General features: G+C 40.4%; 1 long non-coding RNA gene across 1 annotated transcript; it reads left to right on the plus strand.

Annotated features, from left to right (window-relative positions):
• The first annotated feature begins 2037 nt into the window (after positions 1-2037).
• On the plus strand, positions 2038-3043 carry LOC140600741 (uncharacterized). The gene is made up of 2 exons (XR_012003907.1): positions 2038-2144; positions 2825-3043. It is a non-coding gene; the product is annotated as an uncharacterized lncRNA (long non-coding RNA).
• Positions 3044-26198: the final 23155 nt, after the last annotated feature.

The raw sequence follows: 26198 nt of genomic DNA on the forward strand, positions 1-26198 counted from the left end.
TTGAGGTAAGCAAAGAGATCTTAGATAAAAATATAAAAAACAAGTTTAAAATTTCGGTTTTTCCAAAAATTCCTTTTTTAAAAATGGAAAGATCGTCCATTAACTGGTTGAAAACCATCTATATATACATACATGCCTATCCCATATCACATAAAACTCACTGATATAATCATATCTATAACAACATATATAGAACTCCTGTCCAGAGCACCTGGGTGGCTCGGCCAATTAAGCATCTGCTTTCAGCTCAGGTCATGATCCCAAGATCCTGACATTGAGCCCTGCATTGGGCTCCCCATTTGGCAGGGAGCCTGTCTCCCTCTCCTGCTTCACTTGCTTGTGCTCTCTCTCTCTCTCTCACTCTCATTCTCTGAGTCAAATAAATAATTAAAATCTTAAAAAAAGAACTCATATCCAAAATTTATAAAAGCAATTACAACTTAATTTCAAGATAAACACCCAATTTAAAAAGTAGACAAAATTTTTGCTTTGATACTTCACAGAAAGTTTGCAAATGACCAACATATGCCAAAATATGATTAACATTAGTTATCAAAGAAACATAAACTGGCACACGTGGGTGGCTCAGTCAGTTAAGCATCTGCCTTCAGCTCAGGTCATGATCTCAGGGTCCTGGAATTGAATCCTAACATTGGTCTCTCTGCTAGGTGGGGAGCCTGCTGCTCCCTGTCCCTCTGCCAACCTCCCACCCCCATACACCACTTGTGTTCTGTCAAATAAATAAAATCTTTAAAAAAAATAAATATAAATCACAATTAAATGCCTCTATACCTCCATTTGAATGCTGAAATTAAAAAGAGTAACTATACCAGTATTGACAAAGATATGGAAAAATTGGAACTTTTATATACTGCTGGTGGTAATGTAAAATGCTACAACCACATTGGAAAACATTTTGACAGTTTCTTATAAATTTAAGTGTATCATTTACCATAACACTCAGTAATTCCATCCCTAGATGTTTACCCAAAACAGATGAAAATCTATGTCTTCTCAAGGCCTTTTACATAAATCAACAAATGATGGATGAACCAAGTGTCAGACATCCATACAATGGATTAATTCTCAGCAGTAAAAAGAATGACCGACGTATCTCTACATGCAACAGCATGGATGACTCTCTCAAAAACATGCTAGTGAAAGAAGCCAGAAATGATAGAATGAGTATTTTGTGATTCCATTTATATGAAACTCTAATAAGATAAATCTAATACAAAATTGGCAGAAAGCCAATTAGTGTTTGCCTTGGGCCAAGAATTGGAGATGTCAAAATTGTCTAGAACTTTCTAACATGATAGAAATGATGTATTTCTTCATTGGGGTAGTAGTTCTATGGATCTGTGCATTTTTCAAAACTCATAGGAATGTATACATAACATAGGTGCATTGCGTATACTGGTATATATAGTTGACCCTTGAACAACACAGATTTGAATTGCATGGGTCTACTTATACGTGTTTTTTTTTTTTTTATAAATGCAGCACAGCTCTCTTAATACATTTTCTCCTCATGATTTTCTTAATATTATCTTCTTTTCTCTATCTTGCTTTATTGCAAGAACGCAGTACATAGCACGTTACATGTGTTAATCAACTGTTTATATGATCAGTAAGGCTTCCAATCAACAGTAGGCTAAAAGTGGTTAAGTTTGGGGGAGCCAAAAGTTACATGTGGGGTTTTTGACATGTGTATTGTTTAAAGATCAACTGTAATTTACAACTCAACAAAGTTGATTTTTTTTTTAAGTACTAGCTTCCTTTCCCATCTTCTACTTCAATGTGAAGGAATTATGTTCTGCAGTTAGAATTTGACTTTATTGCCCCTTCCAGATCATGGGTTAACTTTTTTCTTTTTATAAAAATATCTGAATGTGAAAAAATTATCTCAACCATTCATCACTTAAGTCAGAAGAGATTTATCCTACCGGAAATTCTGTAATAAGAATACTGTGCATCTTAAACAATTGGTACCATGGGCAAACCATTATGATCTCAGCAAAATTGTCACAGGGCGGACATTCACTCAACAAAGGTGAGGTGAGGCAGGGGAACTCTGAGGCTGGTGGTCTGCTGTGGAATGACACACCAGCCTTTATATTTCTGATCCCAGCTACTCCAACCAAGTAAGAACAGTTTAAGAACATTTTTAAGAACAGTTTCATTTTATTCTTTTCTCAGAAACTAGAAGGCTAATGGAAAAATCAGGCCCTAGCTATTTGTCTGTGGATCAGTCCAAGTTGATCAATGACATCAGTGGCTGCTCCAATGGCATTTTCAATTGCTATCAACTAAGAAAGGAAAGGAAAGCTCAATATTGACTGAACTTCAGGTTTCAGAGAAATCTAGAGTTGGCTTCTGAGGTTGCAATCTTCATGGCCATTCTAATAATAGGCTCTAAGGGAGACACCAGACAGTATTATCTGTATGTTGCCCTAAACACATGAAGAGCCAGGAAGAAGGAACAATTCTATTTTTTTAATCCATGGCTGAGACATCTCACTATCTCTGTTGACTGAGAAAGCACATTTGTCTAAAATAGGACAGACGGTAAGGTTTAGGCATCATGCACAGAACAAAGACTTCCACAAACACATACCAACCATGCCTAAGGTACTAGAGGAAACAACATATCATTCCCTTTTTTAAATTCCTTCAAAGAAGACTTGCCAAGAAAGGGTAAAAGAGCTAGCTTCAAGTTCTTGAGAGGCTGTAAAAGATGTATATTAGTGAGGTAGAATTTAGGACCAGTGGATAGAAGTTCTCCTAATAGAAATTTTGGCTTGATATGACATTTCTAACCTAGAAGCTGCCGAGTAGTGAGATGGATATGCAGTCATCATACATCTTCACACTGAAATGGAATGATATCCGGGGTGATCTTGTGAGGAAGATTCGACTAGGTCACAGGTCATTCCCAAGTATGATTCAATAATTCTTGCCTCAATTTTGAAGATTATATAATTTTCTTAAAAACCTTTGAGAAAGATTGGATAATAAACACAAAATATTGCTCATGCCTAAATGATTGCAATTCCCATTTTCTCTCTGTCTCCTGTATAAATTTATTTGACATTTTATACTACATGGACTTAACAACATCTCATTTAACAAATAGGAACCTTCCTTCTGCATTATTCTCTGACTCTAATGATATGCACAAGTCAGAAACCAACAAATTTAGTTTACTTGTGAAATGCGCCTGGGCTATGTTTCAAGAGAGTCCTTGAAACACACCCATGGCATATCTTGGTTCAGCAAATACATGTGTCTCAGAGGGAGGTGAACAATTGCTTCTGTTCCTCAAGAGACCCTAAGAACTTTCCTTCTGCATTATTCTCTGACTCCAATGATATGCATAAGTCAGAAACCAACAAATTTAGTTTACTTGAAATGTGCCTGGGCTATGTTTCAAAAGAGTCCTTGAAGCACACCCATGGCATATCTTGGTTCAGCAAATACATGTGTCTCAGAGGAAGGTGAACAATTGTTTCTGTTCCTCAAGAGACCCTAGTGATTATTTTTCCTGTCAACTGAAAGACCTAAGTTCTTTTCTTTTCTTTTCTTTTCTTTTCTTTTCTTTTCTTTTCTTTTCTTTTCTTTTCTTTTCTTTTTATTTATGATAGTCACAGAGAGAGAGAGAGAAAGAGAGAGGCAGAGAGACAGAGGGAGAAGCAGGCTCCATGCACCGGGAGCCTGACGTGGGACTCGATCCCGGGTCTCCAGGATCGCGCCCTGGGCCAAAGGCAGGTGCCAAACTGCTGCGCCCCCCAGGGATCCCCGACCTAAGTTCTTTTCATTCTGATCTTGGAAGTTCTTTGAATTCTTCAATTTCTCAAAAATGGCTTCAGTCTCATTTCTTCTAGGAACATTTGGGAGAAAGGCAATTACAGGAGACACCATTTTTTGTGAGGAATAATGTGACATTGTCAGTAGAGTGAGCTGTGCTCCCAGAGAGAATAGCACCAGAGGAAAAATCAAGTTCAACAGCATTCTTCGTCTTCAGAATTATCCCTCTCCCAAATAAAAGGACGACAATTTTGCATAATCAAGTTTAAAAGATGTTTTTAAATGTTGATCAAAATTCCAAACATAAGGACATATGTTTATGGATCTGAGTTTATAGGCTGGAAATTGAAGTACAAATTCGGTCAATGCCAGCTCTTGTCATGCTCCTTGAATTCTGACTATCACAAAGATCTGACCTAAGAGGTGTTTTATGGTGAGGATTGGTCTTCTTATTCCTGATAGGTGATATTAAAGGATGGCCACTGTCCTTAGCCCTAGTCAGGTCTCTTCAGCTCACAGTCCACATCATCCTACTCTCCCTTACATTCAAAGAAAAGAGAAAAATAATGGCACCTGTCTCATTCTTTTGGTGAAATTTTAAAATGAAGAAACAGATGACAAAAAGTAAGATAAAAGAAAATAAAGAAGCCTATATTGCTCTATGAAATGTGTTCTCTTTCCTGACAACTTTTGCATCAAAGCCGTTTCCTGATCAACCCAGACTCTCCTTAATTCCAGAAAACACAGTTGTACCCTCACATTTTATTTTTTTTAAGATTTTATTTATTTGAGAGAGAGAGAGAAAAAAAGAGAAAGAGAGAGAGAGCATGAGTGATGGAGGGAGAGGTAGAAGGAGAGGAAGAAGCAGACTCTTTGCTGAGGAGGGAGCCCAACGTGGGTCTCAATCCCAGGACCCCAGGCTCACAACTTGAGCCAAAGGCAACCACGTAACAGACTGAGCCACCCAGGTGCCTATACCTTCACATTCTAATGTAGGTAATCTAATACGTAAAAGAGTGGGATTTAAACCTGAGAATACTCATATTTGATAGTTTAATTATTACCTTTATATTCGCTCATTTAATTTTCAAAATAATTCTATAAGTAGGTTTTATAATATTGCCAATGCAGAAAGAAGACTCGATAAGTCCTCACAGCTATTAATAGCTATTAAAAGCATCACCAAAATAAAATAAAATAAAATTATTTTATAAATAAAATAAAATAATAAAATAAAAGCATCACCAGAACCAGTCTTGAGTGTTTTCCTAACCCACCTTCCCTGTCTTACAACCCTGTGTAAAATTACAGTGTAAAGAATCAGGTAAGAGGACTTTCTTTCTCATGTGTCCACTTTGCTCATTTGAATCAGTACATACTCCCTATAGGAAGTTTTCCAGCATTTCTCTACACTCAGAGACTTTTATAAAGGTAAATAACTCAATAAGTAAGTAATTCTAAGACTCATTTCGGACTAAAAGGGATTCCTGATGTCATCTAGAGTTCCTATTGCATTTTTCAAAGTGTCCTGCGAAGTCACCAGCATATAGGTTAATAGGTATTTGTTTCGTTTGGAAGTTTGGTAGCAGCCAAGAAAATTGAGTCCAAGTTAAAACCCTTCTATTTATTATTCATAAGTTCAAATGGCATCTTTTGTGGTTGGCAGGACATGAAACTCATCCTGGTCTCTCTTTTAAAATTCTGCTTTTTATTTTCATTTCCCAAAAGAAGTCAATAAGTTTGAAGTTAGCAGATGGACAATAGCTTAGCTAATGATCACCTGGTCTGAGAACTAAAACCTTCCTCTCATCCTGCAGAATTATTTCACTTGAAATTGAAATGGATTTAACTATTGCAGACCCTCAGGGCTCTGCTGGAGATCCCACATTTCCCCAATCTTCCGGCATAGAAGGGATCACAGTCTGCAAGCTGCAACTCTTTTAAGGTGATTCAAGAGGGAGGAGGAGTCCTACACAGGTGACAGTTTCATATTGGCTGACCTGACAGATGACATCCCCATTAATGTCATTAACACTGAGGAGTATCTGCCTCCAGATACGCACTCTTGCTGGATTCCCACTTATCATTGACTTCTTTCCTCCTTTTCTAAAGAATTTCAAAATGCTCAAATTTCTGAAAACCTTGAAAACAAAGAATGTTTAGAGATAGAGCTTTCCTTCATATACTGGTATTGCGATGGCCTGTCAGGATCCTTGACCACCCCCCCAACACCCACACACCTACCCTTAGAAATTGAAACTAGTTGGCTTTCACTTCAGCCTGGCCTGACTTCGGGATCAATACTAGAAGTAAGCAGGAAGGGAGGGGACACAGTCGAGTGCGGTGATATTTGCTATGGAGCAAGTGGAAACAGCTCATTTGCCCAGCTTTTTAGGCCGTGTTCTTTATTCTTCTCCAAATCAATACATGCCTTGACCTTCTTGTTCATCCAGGATTAAAATCCTATCCTGAATCCCAGTTCTTTCCGAAGCCTTTTGCTGCCTTCACTACCCATTCTTTCTCTCCAGGCATGATGCTTTCTGTCCCTGAACAATGCATTTTTATGAATCCATCTTCCGTATCAGTTATCATGCAGGACAACTTCTGCACAATTCCAAATGAGTGATTTTTTTTGTTTTACTTTGTCCAGCACCCCCCTGTCTTTTCCTCACTATGCTCATCACCTAATTTTCAACAAAATTTCAAATTCATGTCCTTACATGCCTGAATCTAGAAAAATGGAAATAATTTCCAAGAAATGGCTCTTCTCTTCCAGAGTTCCTCAAATGTCAGCCGAGATTCAAATGAAAATTCTGGGCTGAATTTTCAGTGAGATATTTAAAGGATGAACATTGGAGTGTAACACAGGCGCTCCATTCAGGGAGGCCCTTCATATTGACCCTGGGGCATGGGTAAAAAATGAGTGGGTGTGGTCCTGCCTTTTCCCCATAAATCACTTTGCCACGAAGCAGTCTCTCTGTTCAATACTTGAGTGGAATAGGATGCAACATACCATTTTCATCCTTGACCCTTTCAATCAACTGTAACGATTAATTTCCAAAGAACTAAACAACAAGCACTAAAAAAAAAATGGTCTTAAACATAACAGGGATATAGATCCCCTTAATGGAAATATATATTTAACCTTGAATGTTTAATCTCTGAACTGTTCAATCAACCTCATACTCTCCACCTTGAAATGCATTGGGCCTTGGAGATTATTTGATTTTGGTTTAGGATATGAACTTGTACCACACACCCAGCAGAGAGCTGCTCTTTCTCTCCTGGGCATGGCCAGCCACCCTGGGCCTCCTTCCTTTCTGAGAGGGTGGATTTTTGTTTTGTTTTATGTTATGTTTATTTTATGGACTGAGAAAATATCAAAGCAGGGAGAGTTCTTGGAGCTCTTTAAACAGGAACCTTCTTTTCACAGATGAGGAAACCAAGATAAGGAAAAAGTGATAGGTCAAAAGCTACCCAGCTAGAACTCAGATCACTCAACTCCTAACTCATTAAGTCATTATGTAATTAAGTTACTGAGTTTCTATCCTGTGTCAAGCACTGCACGGGGTTCTGTAAGTACAAAAAGCACAGTCCTTGCACTCCAGAAGCCCAGGCACCCCAGCGCCTCCCTAAAGCTCAGACCCAGAGAGCTACCATTTTAGATATTTGTCTTCACTCAGACTACAATTTCATAAGAAGCTTCTGGAGGCTTTTTTTAAAAAGATCTTTTTATTTATTTGAGAAAGACAGAAGGAGGACAAGCAGAAGGGACAGGGAGAGGGAGAGTCTTAAGCAGACTCCATGCTGACCATGAAACCCAACTCGGGACCCGATCTCATGACCCTGAGATCCCAACCTGAGCTGAAACCAAGAGTCGGATGCTTGGTGCCACCCAGGTGCCCCAAAGCTTTCATTTTTGTCAGCCTCTGAGGACAATTTCACTGGACTAAAAGGTGAATGCCTTTTTACCGACCTAGTGGGCTGAAATCTTGAGATAATCCACCGGACCACTCTCAGCGGCTCTGTGGTCAGTGAGGAGGATTTACACTGGAGCATCTGCCAAACTCAGATTGAGAGACCCTCCTCCTTGCTCCCCGGGCACCATGTGTTTGCTGGGTGTGTGTATGTCTCCTGATTAGATTTGAACTTCCTGAGGATGATAATTATGAATTCTACCCACAGTGCTTAACATGGTGCCAGGCACATAGTAGCATTATACTAAATGATTTTCAAACCCATTAATGATATTCATCTATTTAAATGAACTTGGAATGGGGTTGCCATGGAGACAAGAGCTAATGAAAGGGATTTGGGAGACTGGTGTGGCCAGTGTTCCTGCAGCCCTTCTGAAAGTGTTTGCTGCCCTGCCACTTTTCCATTCCTAGGGCCACTGCATGCAGAGCAGGCGAGCCTGGGTAGGGAGGGCAAGGCCCTCCTCACCTGGGCTCCCCCTAGTCCACATCTAAGGCCCAGTGCAGCACTTTCCTTGTGCAGACCTCTCCCCACCGGGCCTGTGGAATCTGAAGCTGGATGTGGTCATCCTGAGTGATGCAGATGGAATGCCATAGAAACAGAAAAGTTATCACATTGTGTCAGCTTCCACTTCATGTTCATGGGGGGAAAAATGAAAGGTTTTCAAGCATAAAAGAATTTCCTATTCCAACTACTCAAAAAAAGAAAAATGCCTCACAAATAGCATCTTTCTTTGGACATCAAATTGCTCTGCTGACAGCATTTTTAATCAAAAAGTCCAAAGAAGAAAGATGAGGGGAATTTACAAAAAGCATCCAGAGAGGATAAATGAACACATTCACTGTGTAGGTGAAGTGTCAGTGGGGACCCATACATCTGCTCTGGAAGTTCTCAATCTTGTCATCAGATCAGTTCATCTGAGTCCATGGATATGATGATGTGAGTAGCATTGGGGTTCCTTGAGACATGTGCTGTCACCAAGAGGATTCCAGCTGTGCAGACTGATACATCTCTACTGCACCCCCCCTCCGCCCCCCCTCACCTGCAGTACACGGACAGATGACAGATAGACACAGAAGGAGACAGTGGCCAAAAAGGGGCCTTGGACAGCAGCCCCTACTACCCAGATGCCTGTGATGCTACAGGGACTCACACAAGCCCTGGTTTCTTGATAACAACCAAGTTAAATCACCATCTAGAAACTCAGTTTTGCATCATACTTGGCTTCCTACGTCTCTGCTTGTCATGAGAAAATTCTGAGAAGAGAGAGGGTCTCTATTTACTATAAAACTTTGGCATTTTAGGCTGCAGACCTCTGCTGCCAAGAAGGATAAGAAAAGGAAATAAAGGAGGAAGGAGAGAAGATTCTGTGGCTTTTTGAGCTGGTATTGCTCAATGTGTGAGCTCAAAATAAGAGGAGCATGTTTTGTCTCTGCTTACTTTTTGTCTCCAAGGCTTTTTGTAAGCTTTCCAAAAACTCTGATCTGAAAGTCATGCCATCCTACGAGGGTGAATGCAGCTGCTAGCATATAGTAGATTCTTAATACACAGTGATTGATAGGACATGGCTTGATTGGGTTTACTAATCATAATGCAAATCAAGGCAGAGTTTTTCTTCAAGTCCCATTGAGCAAGCTTACCTCCTCTGGTTCCCTGATTATGTAGATATTATCATACCAAGATTCTCAACAGAGTTAGAAAAACCAACACATAGTGCCCTGTATAGATTAAATGTCACAAGCAGCAACTCTAGGAAGAAGACGATGCATCCTATAAATTACAGTGACCCTTGGCAGCAAAGCATGGCTGACCTAAGTGCACTCACCAAAGAAACAAGCAGCAAACAAAACACCAGAGACCAGAGGTGAGTAAAATACATGCCCACCTTGACGAGCTCACAGTCTGGTATGGAAAAGGAGGGATAAACGAGATGTATAAGTAAATAACTCTCATAGAATTCAGTATGAAACACAGTGGAGGAGAGCTTAGGTATGGTGGGATGCCAGGTATAGACCAGATAATTCTGTGTATGGTGGTGAGGGGCAGGGGGGTAAGTAGGAAGTGCCATAGAGAGAAAGTAGTGTTTGAGTTGAAACCTGAAATATGTGTTAAAGTAAGAGAGGACATAGAACGGCATGGACATCAGTCAGACTTTCAAGAGAAAGCAGAGGGCACTCCCAAAATGAGACAATTTCAGGAGATTTTATTGTGAAAGGACTATTTCCAAAGTTCTGGGTAAGAGAAATCACAATATCCCAGGTGAGAATACAATAACCCAGGGTGGATATATGCTGCACTATTACCAACCCTTGGCTGGAAAGAACATGCAAGGCCAACTCCCAGAAAGAGACAGTAGTAATTGTTGGACCACTGGTCAAGGAACAATGCCAACCTGAGGCAATCTTAGAAGATGGGAGACGAAGTACAGAATCTAACCTCATTCACTTCCTTTTAACCTCCCTGCAGGGGATGTCATCTTTGGGCAAAAGCATCTAAAAGCCAAAGGGCAAGGAGATCCACTGCTATAATCCATGCTGGATGGAAGAGGGTAGAGAGTGGGTCTAGAGGCACCAAAAAAAGATGTATGCCCGGATTGAAAGTGAAGTCACAGTATGAGCAATGACTTGATGAGGAATGGGATGGTCTACTCAAGGAAGAATGAGAAGCTGAGCCTATAACCCACAGAGGTGTCAGTGGGAGATGAGACAGCCCTCCCTTCCAAGACCGGGGACATGAACGCTCTCTGCTCCAGTCTTGAGAAGGTAATATTTCATGAGCAGCCCTGAGAGCTCTCAGATCCTTGTCCTTGCTGCCCAGTTCCCACTGTGAGCCCCACCACCACTGAGGTCCTCCCTCCCCTCACACCCCATTCCTTGCCACAGCCCCTTCTCACACTCTGAGACCTACACTAGAATCAGTGAAGAGAACCAGGTGGGGTGGGAGTGTTAGTGTCCATTTCAGAAACCTGCTCCCACAGATTGAATTGAGAACCTCAGCAGGAATGACCCAGGCCTGGAAATGCTGGTAAGTCATAGTGAAATGTCACCAGGACTTGCTGTGTTTCATCCCTCAGCTGTAGCCTCTACCCCATGCCGGAGCCACTAGATCTGAAATTTAACTCAACCATGGCTCAAAATCCATCCTGACATCAAAAGGTGGGATTTATTCTGTACTCGAGCTCCCTCTCTGATAACCTGACTCTGGTCCAGGCCCTTCCTAGCTTTGGAGACTGCCTTGCTCAGGAATCTACCTCATGATACCCCAGATCAGGGGAATAAGGCCCAGAAGAGATGTCAGCAGGGAGAGTGCACACAAAATTAAAGTATGTTATAGATGCTATAACACGTCTGGCCCAAGTTAGGCACAAAACTACTACTTATTTTGCATCTTAAGTAGTAGTTCCTTAAAGAAGTGTTTTCCAGCTTACCAATCTAAATTAATTATCATTTTTATACTCTCTAATAGAGCCAAGCTCCTTACCCTCAGAGCCCTTACCTCAGACGGAGTGCCACATGTTGTTATACGGGTTATATACTGCACAACTTCACAGGACACCATCCATATGGACTAAAATATAAACAGCTCCCCTTGGAGTTGTACAGTGCAAAATCTGCACAGCCATACGAGTGGGTCCCTCTCACTCTTCAATATATATCCATTAATATGATAATTTGACCAGAGTCTATCTCCCTCCCTAGTCTGTGAACAATATGAGGACCATGGATCTCAGCACCCAGGAGACAGTGTCTGGCACATGGTAGGCACTCAAGGTTTAATGAATATTTAATAAATCTTCTGAAACTATAATCTTACAGATTAGAAGCTGAAATTCAAAGAGTTTCAGTAGATGACTTGATTAACTCTTAAAGAGTTGATAAGTGATGGAGTCAGAATTTAAGTCAAAAACATGTATTTTTCATTGTTCCGTGTGGTCTTTAAAATACAGTAGAGGGGCACCTGGGTGGCTCAGTCAGTGAAACATCAAGATTCTTGGTTTCTGCTCAGTCATGATCTCATGGGCCCTGACATCAAGCCCCATATGGGGCTCCACGCTCAGCAGAGAGTCTGCTTGAAGCATCTCTCCCTTTGCCCTTGCCCTCACCCACATGCTCTCTCTTTCTAAAATAAATAATTAATTGAATAAAATCTCTTTTAAAAATAAAATACAGTGGGAAGATATATGTTGAAATTTGGCTGGAAGAAATATAGAGATCAGTAAAGATGAGGTCAAAGGAGATGGACACCTTCGCTACCTTTAGGGAGGGCCAGCTTAGCAGGAGCCTCTTGGGTAGTTTGTGAGATCTCGGCCAATCAGAGCAGCCCATCCACCAGCCCTGCTGCCCTGTGGAGAAAGAGGGAACTTCCAGGCAGGTACTAAGAGGGTTACTCTGAGTCCCTGGAGACCAATGATTTATAATTTGATGACAGCCTCTTGCCTGCCTCCCTCATCATTTTCCCACCATGACCTGCCAAGGGCACCGCAGCCTCTAGCCCTCTGTCCCCCAGGCATGCAGCCAGTAGCCATTGCAGGTAAGGGCCTCTGTGAGCACACTGGGGCTGCCCCTCTGCCTTTCCACCTATGTCTGCAGCAAGAAGGGAAGGGCTCTCTTCTCCTTCTAATGCCAGAACTAGCAGGAAGCCCAGTTAGAGTTAATGGCCTGCCAATATGCCCATTACAAACCCCATTTTTCCCCATGTCACTGACTCAGGAGATTAAGATTTGTAGCCACTATAAAGTTGATATACACAATGTCAAAATATTTTCGTTTGTTTTGGGGTTTTTAATGATAAAGAAAAAAGGAAACAATTGTACCCTGAAATTTATGGCACAGTTTTATCAACCTCTACGGTAAACAGTTTGCTTTTCTAAGTGGCCAGCTGCAGACTTTTTGCTCAATAATATGCTCTTGATCTGGTGGGGTTTTATATATATCATATATATTTTTTAAGGTGGGAAATGGAATAAATTTCATTTTGAAACCAAATTAGCTTGGCTGACAGCTTTTATATATTTAGACTAGGATTTCTCCCACTATCATTATTGACATTTGTTTAAGATAATTCTTTATTGCTGGGATCTGTCCTATGAAAACCATTACTCAAATTATGAAATCTTAAAATTGCTCTCTATTGCCCATTACCCATTAATAGAAGATTAATTATACAAAACTCAAGTTTTAGGGGGCAGCCCAGGTGGCTTGGTGATTTAGCGCCACCTTCAGCCCAGGGCCTGATCCCGGAGACCTGGGATAGAGTCCCACGTCGGGCTCCTGCATGGAGCCTGTTTCTCCCTCTGCCCATGCTTCTGTGTGTGTCTCTCTCTGTGTCTCTCATGAATAAATAAATAAAATCTTAAAAAAAAAAAAACTCAAGTTTTAGGTTTAAAAAAACAGTGAGTAGTATTAATTTTATTTGGATCTACCTAAGAATTTCTTTAAAACAGGGATTTGAAACCTTGACATTTGGGCCATATAATTGTGACAGCCTGTCTTGTGAATTATAGAATGTTTAACTGCATACACACACACACACACACACACACACACACGTATTTACTTTTTTGTTTTTAAATAAACAGGGATCCCTGGGTGGCGCAGCGGTTTGGTGCCTGCCTTTGGTCCAGGGCGCGATCCTGGAGACCCGGGATCGAATCCCACGTCGGGCTCCCGGTGCATGGAGCCTGCTTCTCCCTCTGCCTGTGTCTCTGCCTCTCTCTCTCTCTCTCTCTCTCTCTGTGACTATCATAAATAAATAAAAATTAAAAATAAATAAATAAATAAATAAACAGATACATGATCTCTTTCAGGAGCCTGCAGGTACAAGTTATTTGCAGAAAAGACAGTGAATACCTGGATATGATTGTCTCCTGGAATGCTTCCCCTCCCCTCCCTGCCTTTGTTATGCTTTTCTGAAATACTCCTTGAACCTTGAAGCAGTAAGTCTCCACATATGTGGAACTGTACAAGGAAGGGCACATTACTGGTTTGCACCCATCAATCCCCATGCAAGTATATTTCTAAGAAGCCTATTGCACAGTTCATGTTTCATTGTAATAAGAAAGATGGTTAAGTTTCTCTGATTTCTATAAAACTCCTTTATTGAATTGTTCTTTGTAAGTGTTCATTGGTATAGAGTTCCTTAGATATTTGTCCCCGAGGGCAGAGAGCAGGCCACTTTCTGCCCACACAGGCCAGAGAGTCTCTATACATTTAGGAACACTGTCAGCATGTACTTGGACCATGAAGCTCTTGCAAAAACGTCCGTGTTGAATATTAGAACATGTTTTATTCTGATAGGAGTTTATAGGGATGAAGTCATTCTGGCCCCAATCTAATTACTGGCAGAAATAGAAGGAAAGTCAATGAACCAGACACAAGAGACTTCTGTTCCAGTCTTGGCACTGGGAGTTGCCTAGTTATTATCATTTTGGGTAAGTTAAAATCCTACATCATCTTCTGCAGCAGCAGCTTTTGGCTTCTGTCAACAATGGCAATAGTTACATACTCATATCTATCTATAGATATTGTTAAGTAGTCATGGAAAAAAATAGAGGATCTCAGGGATTTATGAGAGGTTGTATACATCATCAGCATTGTTCTCTGGAAATCTTCAGCAGAGTTGATATCAGGTGAAAAATAGACCATGCTGAGCCATTATGCATTCTTTTAGATGTTTGGTTTTGATAGGTCTGAACAACTTTTGAATAAGCCCTCAAGAACCAGGTAGCACAGTGATGAGTATAAATGCACAGGGGAGGAAGTGGAATATGATGGATTTGGAGATATAATTAGGTATCACATCATGTGAAATATTTTAGGTGTGGTAAAGAATCTGGATTTCATCTTTAGAGCAACAGGAAGCCATTGGAGAGTTCTGGGTAGGAGTGAGCTCTGCTCTGATCTCTGTGTTAAGACACCACTGAGAATGTTCTGTACAGAACACATTGTGGCAACAGAAAGATCACTTGGGAAGTCTTTTCCAGGAGAGCAAATAAGAGATGAGGATGACTTGAAAGAAGGATTTGGAATATGCTTTGGGGGCGAGTTTATAGAATTTGCTAGTAGATCACATAAAAGGCATAAAGATAAAGGAAAAATAAAGAATGACTGTCGGTGGTACTTGAGCAGCTAGGTGAATACAAGTGTCACTTATTGAGAGGGAGGACACTAGAGGAAGGAATCACTTTTGGATGGAAAGCAAGAATCCTGCCTTGGCAGTGTTAATTCTGAAATGCCTAGTAGACATCCAACTGGCCTAAGCTCCATAGCAGTGACATCCTGCTGATCATTAAGCATGACTGCAAAAACAAAAACATTTGTGCTTCACCTCTGGGATCTGCATCAACTAGATAGAAATCAAATTAGCCGGAATTAATTACAGTTTATAAAATCTGCCAAAATTGTATTAATGAGGATTTTTTTTTTTTTAGGTTTGTGTCAGAAACCCAATGGCAACTGATTCTGTTCAATAGAAAAAAAAATCTATTGGCTCTTGAAATGGAAAAAGTCCGATAGAGGTTTCACACATTACTGAATCGGGATGTTCCAGCGATAGCTCAGAAATCTGTCCTCAGTTCAGCATTCATTATACCAGCTTCAATCTCAGGCAGGATCCCCTATGAAATGGCAAAGGTTTCCCAAGGTCAATCCAGATCTTACCCAGAAGTAAAAAGTCATCTTTAGCCATAGCAGCAAAAAGACATTGGCCAGTTCTAAGCTCTTGATCATCCCTAGAGCCAAAGACCAGGTCGGCTCCTCACCAACCACATAAACTGAAGTGAGAGTTGTTCAAAGTAGAAGAGAGGTGCTTTCACCACAAGAGGAGATTGCTGTTGGCTCAAGTTACATAACACATAATGTATTTGTTCAGGCTGCTGTAACAAAATGCCATAAACCAGGAACTTAAGCAACAGAAATTTGTTTTCTCATAGTTCTAGAGGCTGGAAGTCCAAGATCAGGGTGCCAGGAGGGTTGGGGTCTGGTGAGGCTTCTCTTCCTGGCCCGGAGCTACCTTTTCATGGTGTCTTCTCAAGGTGGAGAGAAAAGCTCTCTTCTCAAAAGGGCACTAATTCCATCAGAAGGCCCCACTCTCATGACCTCATCTAGTCCTAATTAACTCCCCAAGGCCTGATTTTCAAATACCATCACGTTGGAGGGTAAGGCTTCAATATATGAATTTGGTGGGGAGGGGGACACAATTCAGTCCATGGCAGATGGACATTAAACGTACAGGAGTAACCTGAACTTCTAATGGCAACAAAAAGAAAACACAGTGCTTCACAGGATTTTGCTAACATAACATAAAATTCATGATTTCTTTCACAACATGCATGCCCATCACAGGAGAGAATATTTTGTTTCCCTGCTCAAGAAAAGTTATTGAGGTTGCCACACACTAAAATTAACACCATCCCACTTAAATAATCACACATAAAATAATGGTAGAAAATCCATCAGACACAGACAATTTTATATTTGTCAGATCTTCAAACGGACTGGTATTTTGAAGCAAGAAAAGAAAAATATTGGTCAATTTGTTTTAAGAACTTATAACTTGGGTACAAATGAGCAAAAATCCAAACAGCTGAGTAGGAATATATATGCACTGAGACTTCTTCCCTAAATGCACTCATTTACCTAATATTTACTAAGTGCTTACCAAGGGGAGGCTGTCGAACCAAAATGGGCTGCCTCTCCTCCCCTCCTCTCCAGGTAAGACCGCACTTTGATTATTTTGATCTCTATAAAAACCCAATCTTTGAACAACTCTATGCCCCCAAATGTGGTAACCTAGATGACATGGACCAATTCTTTGAAAGACAGAATCTGCCAAAACTCCCAGATGAACTAGATGATCTGAATAGGCCTGTGTCTATTAAGGAAATGGAATATACCATTCGGGTGAGTGATGTTGACAACAGAAAAGGCTAATGGCTGTGTGAGGCCAGGAGGTGTAAGAGAAATCTCTATATTTTTCCCTCAATTCTGTTGAAAATGTACCACTTCTGTTAAGAAGTAAAGACAAAAAACATCTAATATTAGCGCATGCAGAGGGTGAGATGTATTAAGGGGTCTGACTCACCCTTTGTTCCCTTTTAACTTTAGAGGAGTCCAGCTATTAATCACAATGCATTAGCCCCCCACCCAGCATGGCTATCTGCACCCCTCAAAATAGTCTCAGGGTCTGGGAACTGGCCTGACACCAGCTCACCTAGAAATGGGCCAGATAGCAAAAGGATTGCCATGGACTTCAGCTACACCCTACCCCAAAACTGAGGTCACCCCCTCCCAGGAGGTGAATATTCTGATCCCATTTGTTTTTTCACTCAAGGATAAAACAAAGACCATGTGATGTGACCAGTTGTGCACAATATTCTTACACTCTGTTCCAAGCATTGGTGGAGAGGGCTTTTCCCCCCTCTTCTCTAGAAATCTATAGAACTGCAGTGCAAGTGTCAGGTAATCCCATCTGCTTCTTAGGACAAAGAAAAATCTTTGCTGGACGGTGTTACAGGATCTCAGCCCCACATAGGAGACATTCTCTAGGAAATTTTCTCTTCCTACATTTTTGAGGTCTACTCTATATCCTAAAACACTTCCCATTTTCTCTTGAAATCCTGTACAAGAGACAGACATGCAGCAGGTAGTAGAATACAGTATGATAAATTAAATAATAGAATATAGATGAATGACAGGTCTAGGACTAATCAAGGTCTTATTAGACGAATAGCAGGTAAATGTGACCAGTGAAACGTTAGTACTAAATTCTATATAGAGAAATCACTCTGCCTAGACTGATTCATCTAGCTACCACCAAAATGTCTGATCCTAATAGACAAACCACAAAAATATATGAGCATATAATTCCTTTCTGGTGAAGAATAAATAGTAGACAAACACAGGCAATATTCTACTTCTAATTACCAGAGAAATGCAAATTTACTAACTTATTTAAGATTTTACTTATCTATTTGAGAAAGACAGAGCATGAGAGCAGGGAGGAGCAGAGGGAGAGGGAGAGGGAGAGGGAGAGAGAGAATCTCAAGCAGACTCTCCTGAGCATGGAGCCCAACCCAGGGCTGGATCCCAGGACCCTGAGATATGATCTGAGCTGAAACCAAGAGTCAGTCGCTCAATCAACTGAGCCACCCAGGCACCCTGAGAAATCCAAATTTAAAGTGAGGTATCATCTGACACCTAAAAACATAAATAGGAAACCCAGTGTTAGTGACACTATGTTATAATCCTTTAAAAATCCCTTTAAAAAGAATTTGACTTAATATGAAGAGACAGGCGAGAATTCATGAGTTCAGTCTAATAAGGGACAGTGTATTAGTTTTCTAGAGCTGCCATAGCAAAATACCACACACCTTATAGTTTAAATAACAGACCCTGGTTTTCTCACAGTTTTAGAGGCTGGAGGTTGAAGATCAAGGTGTAGACAGGTGGATTCCTGCCGAGGCTTCTTTCCTTAGCTTGCAGATGGCCACCCTCTTGCTGCAGCTTCACATGGTCATCCCTCTGTGCTTGTGTATCCCTGTTACCTCTTCCTCTTCTCATAAAGATAGCACTCATGGTGGATTAGAACCTGCTCTAATGGGATCCCTGGGAGGCTCAGAGGTTTAATGCCTGCCTTCAGCCCTGGGCATGATCCTGGAATCCTGGGATCGAGTCCCACATCAGGCTCCCTGCATGGAGCCGGCTTCTCCCTCTGCCAGTGTGTCTGCCTCTCTGTGTGTGTGTGTCTCTCATGAATAAATAAATAAAATCTTAAAAAAAAAAACCCCTTGCCTCATTTAAACTTAATTACCTCTTTGAAGATCCTGTCTCCAAATACTGTTACATTTTGAAGTACTAAGGGTTGGGACTTTAACATATGAATTTGGGGAAACACTTTCTCCATAACAGGTGGGATACTATGTCCTCAAACTTCCAGCTACTGAGAATTTAACGTAAACATGTGCTTTCATATTTCCAGTGGAAAATTGTTCTTAATAATTGTAAAAAATAATCGAAACAACTGGTAAATAAATCATGGTTGATCAACGTTATGGCTATTTTTCTGGTCATGGAGATCGTATAAATAAAGACTATTAAGTGTGGGGTGCCTGGGTGGGTCAGTTAAGTGTCTGTTTTTGACACAGGTCATGATCCTGGAGTCCCAGGATCAGATCCCACACGGGGTTCTCTGCTCCATGGGGAGCCTGCTTCTCTCTCTGCCTCTGCCTCTCTCTGTGTCTCTCATGAATAAATAAATAAAATCTTCAAAAAACAATAGGCAAGTGAAATCTCTTCTGTGATTTGGCCATAGGTTTCACAACCAAGGGTAACTGTGGGAGATTCGTTGAGCTGCCACAAGAGGGAGTGCTAACCCAGAGTTGGGTGTGAAGAGGCATCTGGAGCGCACGCTGGTGACTTACAGCCCAAAAATGAGAAAAAACATCAAGAGATCGCAATGGTAGCTACAGAAATGACCAAGGTTCTCTACTCTGTTCCACTGATGAGCACTGGGTGTTAGACTCAACTAATGAATTATTGAACACTACTACATCGGAAACTATGTACTATATGTTGGTTAATTGAATTAAACTAAAAAAATAAATAAAAATATAGCAGTGTCTTGCAGGAAAGAAAGAAGAAAGAAAGAAAAGAAAAGAAAGAAGAAGAAAGAAAGAAAGAGAAAGAAAGAAAGAAAGAAGAAAGAAAGAAAGAAAGAAAGAAAGAAAGAAAGAGAAAGAAGAAAGAAAGAAAAGAAAAGAAAAGAAAAAAAGAAAAGAAAAAAGAAAAGGAAATAAAAGAAAAGAGAAAGAATCAGGGGATAACTTAGTAATTACCAAAGCTATCTCTCTCCTGGGAAGTAAATGCTTCTTGCTCCCCTCTTCTCTGCTTCTACCTCCTAAAGCCTTTCAGTGAAGATGATTCTTACGACTTGCTCTCAGTGTGCCATCTGTAATGTGTTCTATTTGTTTAGTGCTTGCATGGATGTTATTTTTTCCTCTATCCAACAAAATCTTCTTGTATCAACCATCATGCAGTGAAGGACAGAGTTCTCTGACTCGTCATATGGGTACTGGGCAGGACTCTGCTAAGCCATGCGAGTTTGCAAAAATAGCAACGGGACCTCTGCGAACTGGGAGGAATAAGTATGCATAGAACGAGTCCTGAGACATAAGGGGGTAACTACTGGCATCATGGTGGGGATGAGTGCAGTTTACATACGGGGGACTGTGTGGAGAGACTTGAGTGTGGAACTTAGATCCCTCTCTGAGAGCTAAGAAGAGCCTAAGTGTTGGAATCATGCAAAATCACACCTAAATTCCAGCTCTACCTTGACTAATTGATAGAGCTTGGCAAATTACTTCTTTCCCAGCCTTGATTTCTTTCTCTAGAGAAACATTTTACAGAGCTATGAGGATTAGACATGGGGTGTGTTAAGACCTACCCCCATGTTGGGCCCACCGCAGCTGTCAATAATTGATAGCTATTATTATTTTTGCCTAAAATCACATAAACTGATAAGTAACCACATGGGTGGGCCGACATGCACTTCCTGGGCCTGCACTCCAACTGTACCAAGAAGGTGAATTCAGCGGGGGAGGGGTAGAGGCAGGAACCAGATTAGGGTTGCAGTTCTCAGCTCTGGCTAGGCTTACCAATCACACAGTTGATTACTTTGAGCCCTGGCTTTTGATTTCAGTTGATTAAGAATTTTTTGAAGAAGAAAGAGATGCTATCAATTAGTCCTTCTCAGAAACCACCAGCACTGAGCATTTGTCCCAAGGCCTTACAGAAATTCATGCCAATTAACTATTTATTGACTGAATCAAGTCATGGGTGCAAGTGGGGAAATAGCCATCACAAAGCTGTACAAGTGTTTATAGAACCCCAAACTTATGAGGGAGTAATGTTGTAGTACCATTATGTGTTAACAAAAATTGATAGTAACTGATATGAAGCCATTTTTCATATTCTCACATAAACTTACATTTACAGATGATAGCCAAAAAACAACAACAACAACAAAAAAAACCAAAAAACATACTGACTTAACTGTTTATCTGATGTCTCCATTACCTTCAGATTAGAAGCCAGTTGGGGATGGGATCCAGCTGATGGGGCATAAATAAATGTACAGGTGGGGAGAGCTTCTGAGAAACTCCCCTTGGCAGTGGAGGGAGAATGCTAATAACAGATAAATAAGAGAGCCACGATGGAGGACCATTTAGAGGAGGAAGAAAAAAGCTCTAAGCATCTCATTGTATGTTCTTGAAAATGAACATGCTTGTATTTTGGCAAGGAGACTGATATGGCCTTGTTCCTGAGTAAGAATGGGTCAAATTATATTCTCTATGAGATAATAATAAGAATGAGAAAATACTAGAAAAAAAATATTTTAATCATAGTTGAGATTTTAAAAAGCTCTAGTGTTTAGTATGCTAAGTTTCTGCTTTCTGGAATACTCCTTTATGGGAATACCTTTATCTCTTATTGCTTCCTTAGGAAAAGGAGCCATCAGAACAGATGCTACTCTAACATTTATGAGCTAAGAGTTGGATATTCTGTTTAACTTTAATAGTCTGATGTATCACCAAATGGAATTTCACTTTTCAAAGTTAGCCTCGTCGAACACAATTCATTTAAAAGAAGAGAAAAAAGAACATTGTCTTTACAATTATTGCTATTGTTTTAATCAAAGTTTTAATTTAGGTTGGCACATTTGGCATATGGAATTCAGTTCCCTTTCCAGAAGCCTAGGGGTTCCCGAACTAATGAGAAAAATCAGACCTATTTAATATGGACAGAATCAGAGAGCTGTTAGAAATAAGATTTTATGTAAAACATAGCGCAAGAAACATGGTATCAATACACAAGACATAGTGCTTTGCGTATTTACTGTCTGCCTTTTCTTCAGACACTGCACTAGCCACCTGAAGAGAAGTGTAACTCTAAATATTAATAGATGTGATTTAAAAGCAAAAGAGCTTCTTCATGGTCTAATAAGTTTGAGAAACACTGAGTTAAAGTGAATTAGGGCTTCTTTATTACCAGACTTTTTTCAGCACAGTCAATGAGCTAATAGGAATTGGAAAGCTCTTGGAGGGGATACAGCATATATGCAACGCTTCCCAAACTTATTAGGTCATGGAACATTTTTCCCGAGGAGCATATTTTGGGACCAGTGTTTGGCAGATGACACATCGGAAAACCAGGAAGCCAGGCTGTGAAGGATACTAAGGCGGTGAAGTCACAGGCTTTGCTGGTCAGAGGCTCACTGTCGGAGCTAATGATAAGACCAAGACCCAGTAAGTACAATGAGAAGAAGAAACCATAACTTTTCTGAGATATGGGCAAAGTTCTGGGCAGCAACAAATTTAAATGAACTGTGTTGATATTTTCTCAACTATACATTATAAGTTTTCTTCTTAAAAATATCATTATGTCTGTCTCTCTGCCAACCATGTTACAAATAAGATATTTAATCCCACAGAAACTCCACAAAGAGAGAACTATTTTTTCTTATTATTCCTGAAACTGCTGCCTAGAGAGTTGGAGTCTCCTGACAGTCTTAGGCATCCCCTCCTTGGAAAATATGGGATGTGATCCCAGATTTGTCTGACCCTAGAGCAGGAGCTCTATCCACCCCCACCTGCCAAAAAAGGTGGTATTTTTTAAAATACACTTACACAATTAAAAAAATATTTCAGAATAGGAAAGTACAGAAATACCAGGCAATAATATCAAGCCATTCAGGCATGACCAAGAGAAAATTTCTTTGCATTAGGGTTTAGTGTTTAACTGGAAAACAAAACAAAACAACCTTTAAGATCTATTTTCCAAGAAAATGCCAAAATCAGGAAAAAATGAAGCCCACAATATTGATACACTTACAGTCAGTCTATAGGGAGGAATAGACTACAGATGCCAGTGATACGAGTGAGAAACTCATGCTCAGTCACCTTTCCAAACTTTAATCAATTTATCCTAGTGTTTTTTACTTCTATGGTGTATTTGCTCTTCTTAAATACCAGCATCATATTTGAGTTTGGAATACATCTGTATTTCTTTCAGCTTATTCTCAAAGAGAATCATTTATGAGATAACCTCACATGTAGATTTCAAGTATGTATTGTGCCCATTTGCCATTACAAAGTCGAATTTCAATCACTTTGTTCATCAGGAGATTGAAAATCTAAATGTTAAATGTTCCCAAACATTGAAAATCTATTCTTCAGTTTCTCTGAAGCTGCCAACCCCTGATTTGGTTGAATAGATTGAGAGAAAGAAGAAAGGATAAATTAAGGATTTGGGCAAGGAGAGATTAATGATACTCCAGTCTTTGTTGAATGGGAATTATAAATATCCTTTCAAAGCTAGATTTTCAATGTTTATAAATGCTACAAGGATATTATTTAAGATCTGCGCTGGGGATGTAGAAACTTCTGATGATGATAATAATAATCATATAATGAGACCACAATTCTGAGCTCAGTACTTAACACAAAATCATCTTAAGATGTCATATTTTGAGTTTTCCACCACAGCCCAGAATGTTTTTATGGTTCTCAAGTAGCCTAAGTGCTAATATCTAAAACCAAAGAAAATCCTGAGATAGTGCAAGATTTATTCTAAAAGCAATCAATTTGCAATCAATGGCTTTTCAGTTCAACCTTTCTAAGATAAGCAGGGCAGGTTGTTGTTGAGAGACAGAGGAGATAAAAGGAAATGAATTTGGCCTGAAAATTTGCTAAGATAATAAACTACTATATTTTCCAGAAACTGAACTGACAATTAGCATTCTATCCTTAATCCAGGGGAGAAAAATACATTGCAGCTGCTTTATACACATCTGTATCTGTGTTCAGTAAAATATGTTAGGTACTTTAAATCTGCTTATGCAGTGTTGGCAAGCAGAGATTTTTCTTTTATCCTAAATGTAAATACGAATATAGACTTGGAGCATACTCTAGCTTAGGCAGTATAGAGCCTCACATTTTTCCATTGCTCTCTAAATCTCTTCTACATTCAGCTCCACTTGGAGAATGTTCACAATCCCAATTTCAACCAATGGGTGGCATCATGCGGCCTGCAGTCGTGAAGAGGAAAGTCATTTAGAAAAATGCAAACACTTTTTTCTCCTGCCTGGTCAGTTTTGCTGAGAAGTAAATGCTCAAAACATTGCATAAAGCACGGTCCAAGATTCACCTTCAATTTACTTCTTCTTGGAAGCTGTCTCTTCCTTCTCCTTCTGTCCTTTCCCTGAATTCTTATGTATCTTTTTTCCTGAGACTCATTTATTGCTTCCTGTCTTATTCTTGATATGCTACGTGAGTCTTATCTGTGCCTTCCTGATTCACTGGATGTTCAAAGCATCATAACTGTGTTCCTTTTTTAAAAAAAGATTTATTAGAGAGAGAGAATGAGAGAGAGAGGGAATGAGAGCAGGTGAATGGGGAGAGGGGCAGAAGAAGAGGGAGATAAAGAATCCTAAGCAGACAGACTCTGCACTGAGCGGGGTAACCCAACTTGGGGTTCGATCCCAGGACCCTGAGATCATGACCTGAGCCTAAACCAAGAGGCGGACACTAACCAACTGAGCCACATCCATGTTCTTTTTTTTTTTTTTTTTTTATTGGTGTTCAATTTACTAACATACAGAATAACACCCAGTGCCCGTCACCCATTCACTCCCACCCCCCGCCCTCCTCCCCTTCTACCACCCCTAGTTCGTTTCCCAGAGTTAGCAGTCTTTACGTTCTGTCTCCCTTTCTGATATTTCCCACACATTTCTTCTCCCTTCCCTTATTTTCCCTTTCACTATTATTTATATTCCCCAAATGAATGAGAATGAGAACATATAATGTTTGTCCTTCTCCGACTGACTTACTTCACTCAGCATAATACCCTCCAGTTCCATCCACGTTGAAGCAAATCCCATCCATGTTCTTAATATGAATCCCCCACACCACTCAGCACAGTTCTGGATACTTGGGGGCCTTTGATGGCCACTCTTTGGTTGACTCCTTATTCCCGATTCCCTACTAGCACAGACGCCTCCTCACCCCCATCACCCCACTACATACATACACGTCAGAGGCAATCTGGCCTCCAGAAGACATTTTTCCTTTATTTTTTGTATAGGACCCAAATCAGACTTGGGGACCATGAGTGATATGTCAGTTTTCTGTGTTGCATAGGTCACAAGGCGTTTCAAATGCTTATAGTGTGTGCACACACACGTATCCCTACACACATCACTTGGCATCTGCTATTCTTATTGTGTAAGAGCATATCCACGGATATTGGCATATCCACCTTGCTTTGGTAACCAGACCCTGATTTTCATTTCAAAGGAAAATCCCCAAAGAACACTAAACCAGGATTGTATTTTTTTCTCATGAAAACCATCTATTATTTGGAAATCTGAACTCCCATCTCCCCATTCATGCCTGTGGTACCCACCAACTGCAAGTGTGTCAGAACGGCCTACATTTAGTCTGTTGACACCATTCTAGCCAGAAGCTATACCCTTTCTGTGTACTAGCAATTTTTTTAAAAGAATAAATAATTTATTCATTTATTCATAAGAGACTCACAGAGAGAGGCAGAGACCTAGGCAGAGAGAGAAGCAGGTTCCTTGCTGGGAGCCTGATGCAGAATTCCATCCCAGGACCCCGGGATCATAACCTGAGCCAAAGGCAGACACTCAACCATTGAGCCACCCAGGTGCTATTTCTGTGTATTAGTAACTTAAGAGAAATTTACCACTTGTTTAAAATAACCAATAGAAAGGGCCAAAAGTCTTTGAATGAAGTGTTCTGGTCCTGCAGTAATCATAATTCTAACTCAAAGAAAGATAAGGTATTCAAGATTCAAATGTCACCCACCATCAGAATCTTAGGCCTCTGAAATCCCCTTTCTTGGCAGTATTCTGGGGGCCAAATGTTGGTCCAGCAGTGACTCCCCTGAAAAGAAGAAGAAGGACAAAGGAGAGTGCCAGGGGCCAGGAAACACCCTGCCAAGGACCAAATCCAGCCCACTATTGTAAATTCTTCATTTTTCTATTGTCAATGGCTGCTTTCACACTGCACCACCATAGTGGAATAGTTACAACAGAGGTATGGCCCTGAAAGCCCAAAAAACTTAATATCTGGCCCTTCATGATAAAGGTGTGATAAACTCTGCTCTGCTCCAAGTATTAGGTCGACCACATGCCCTCAGGAGCTCCAGGACTCATGCCTATGGGGTCCCAGCAGAATACTATGTACCAGTCCTTGTTCTAGGAGAGCAGCCTGATGAGCAGATTGTTCTGCTGGTAGATACTGTATTTCTTTCGCAAGGATTGGCTGCCAGAATGGTACTGACACAGTGATTTGGGGTGACTCTCATTCACATCAAACAGAGGATGAGTTCAAGGCT

The sequence above is a fragment of the Canis lupus genome, chromosome 12 (assembly GCF_048164855.1).
Source record: "Canis lupus baileyi chromosome 12, mCanLup2.hap1, whole genome shotgun sequence".
Classification (NCBI taxonomy): domain Eukaryota; kingdom Metazoa; phylum Chordata; class Mammalia; order Carnivora; family Canidae; genus Canis; species Canis lupus.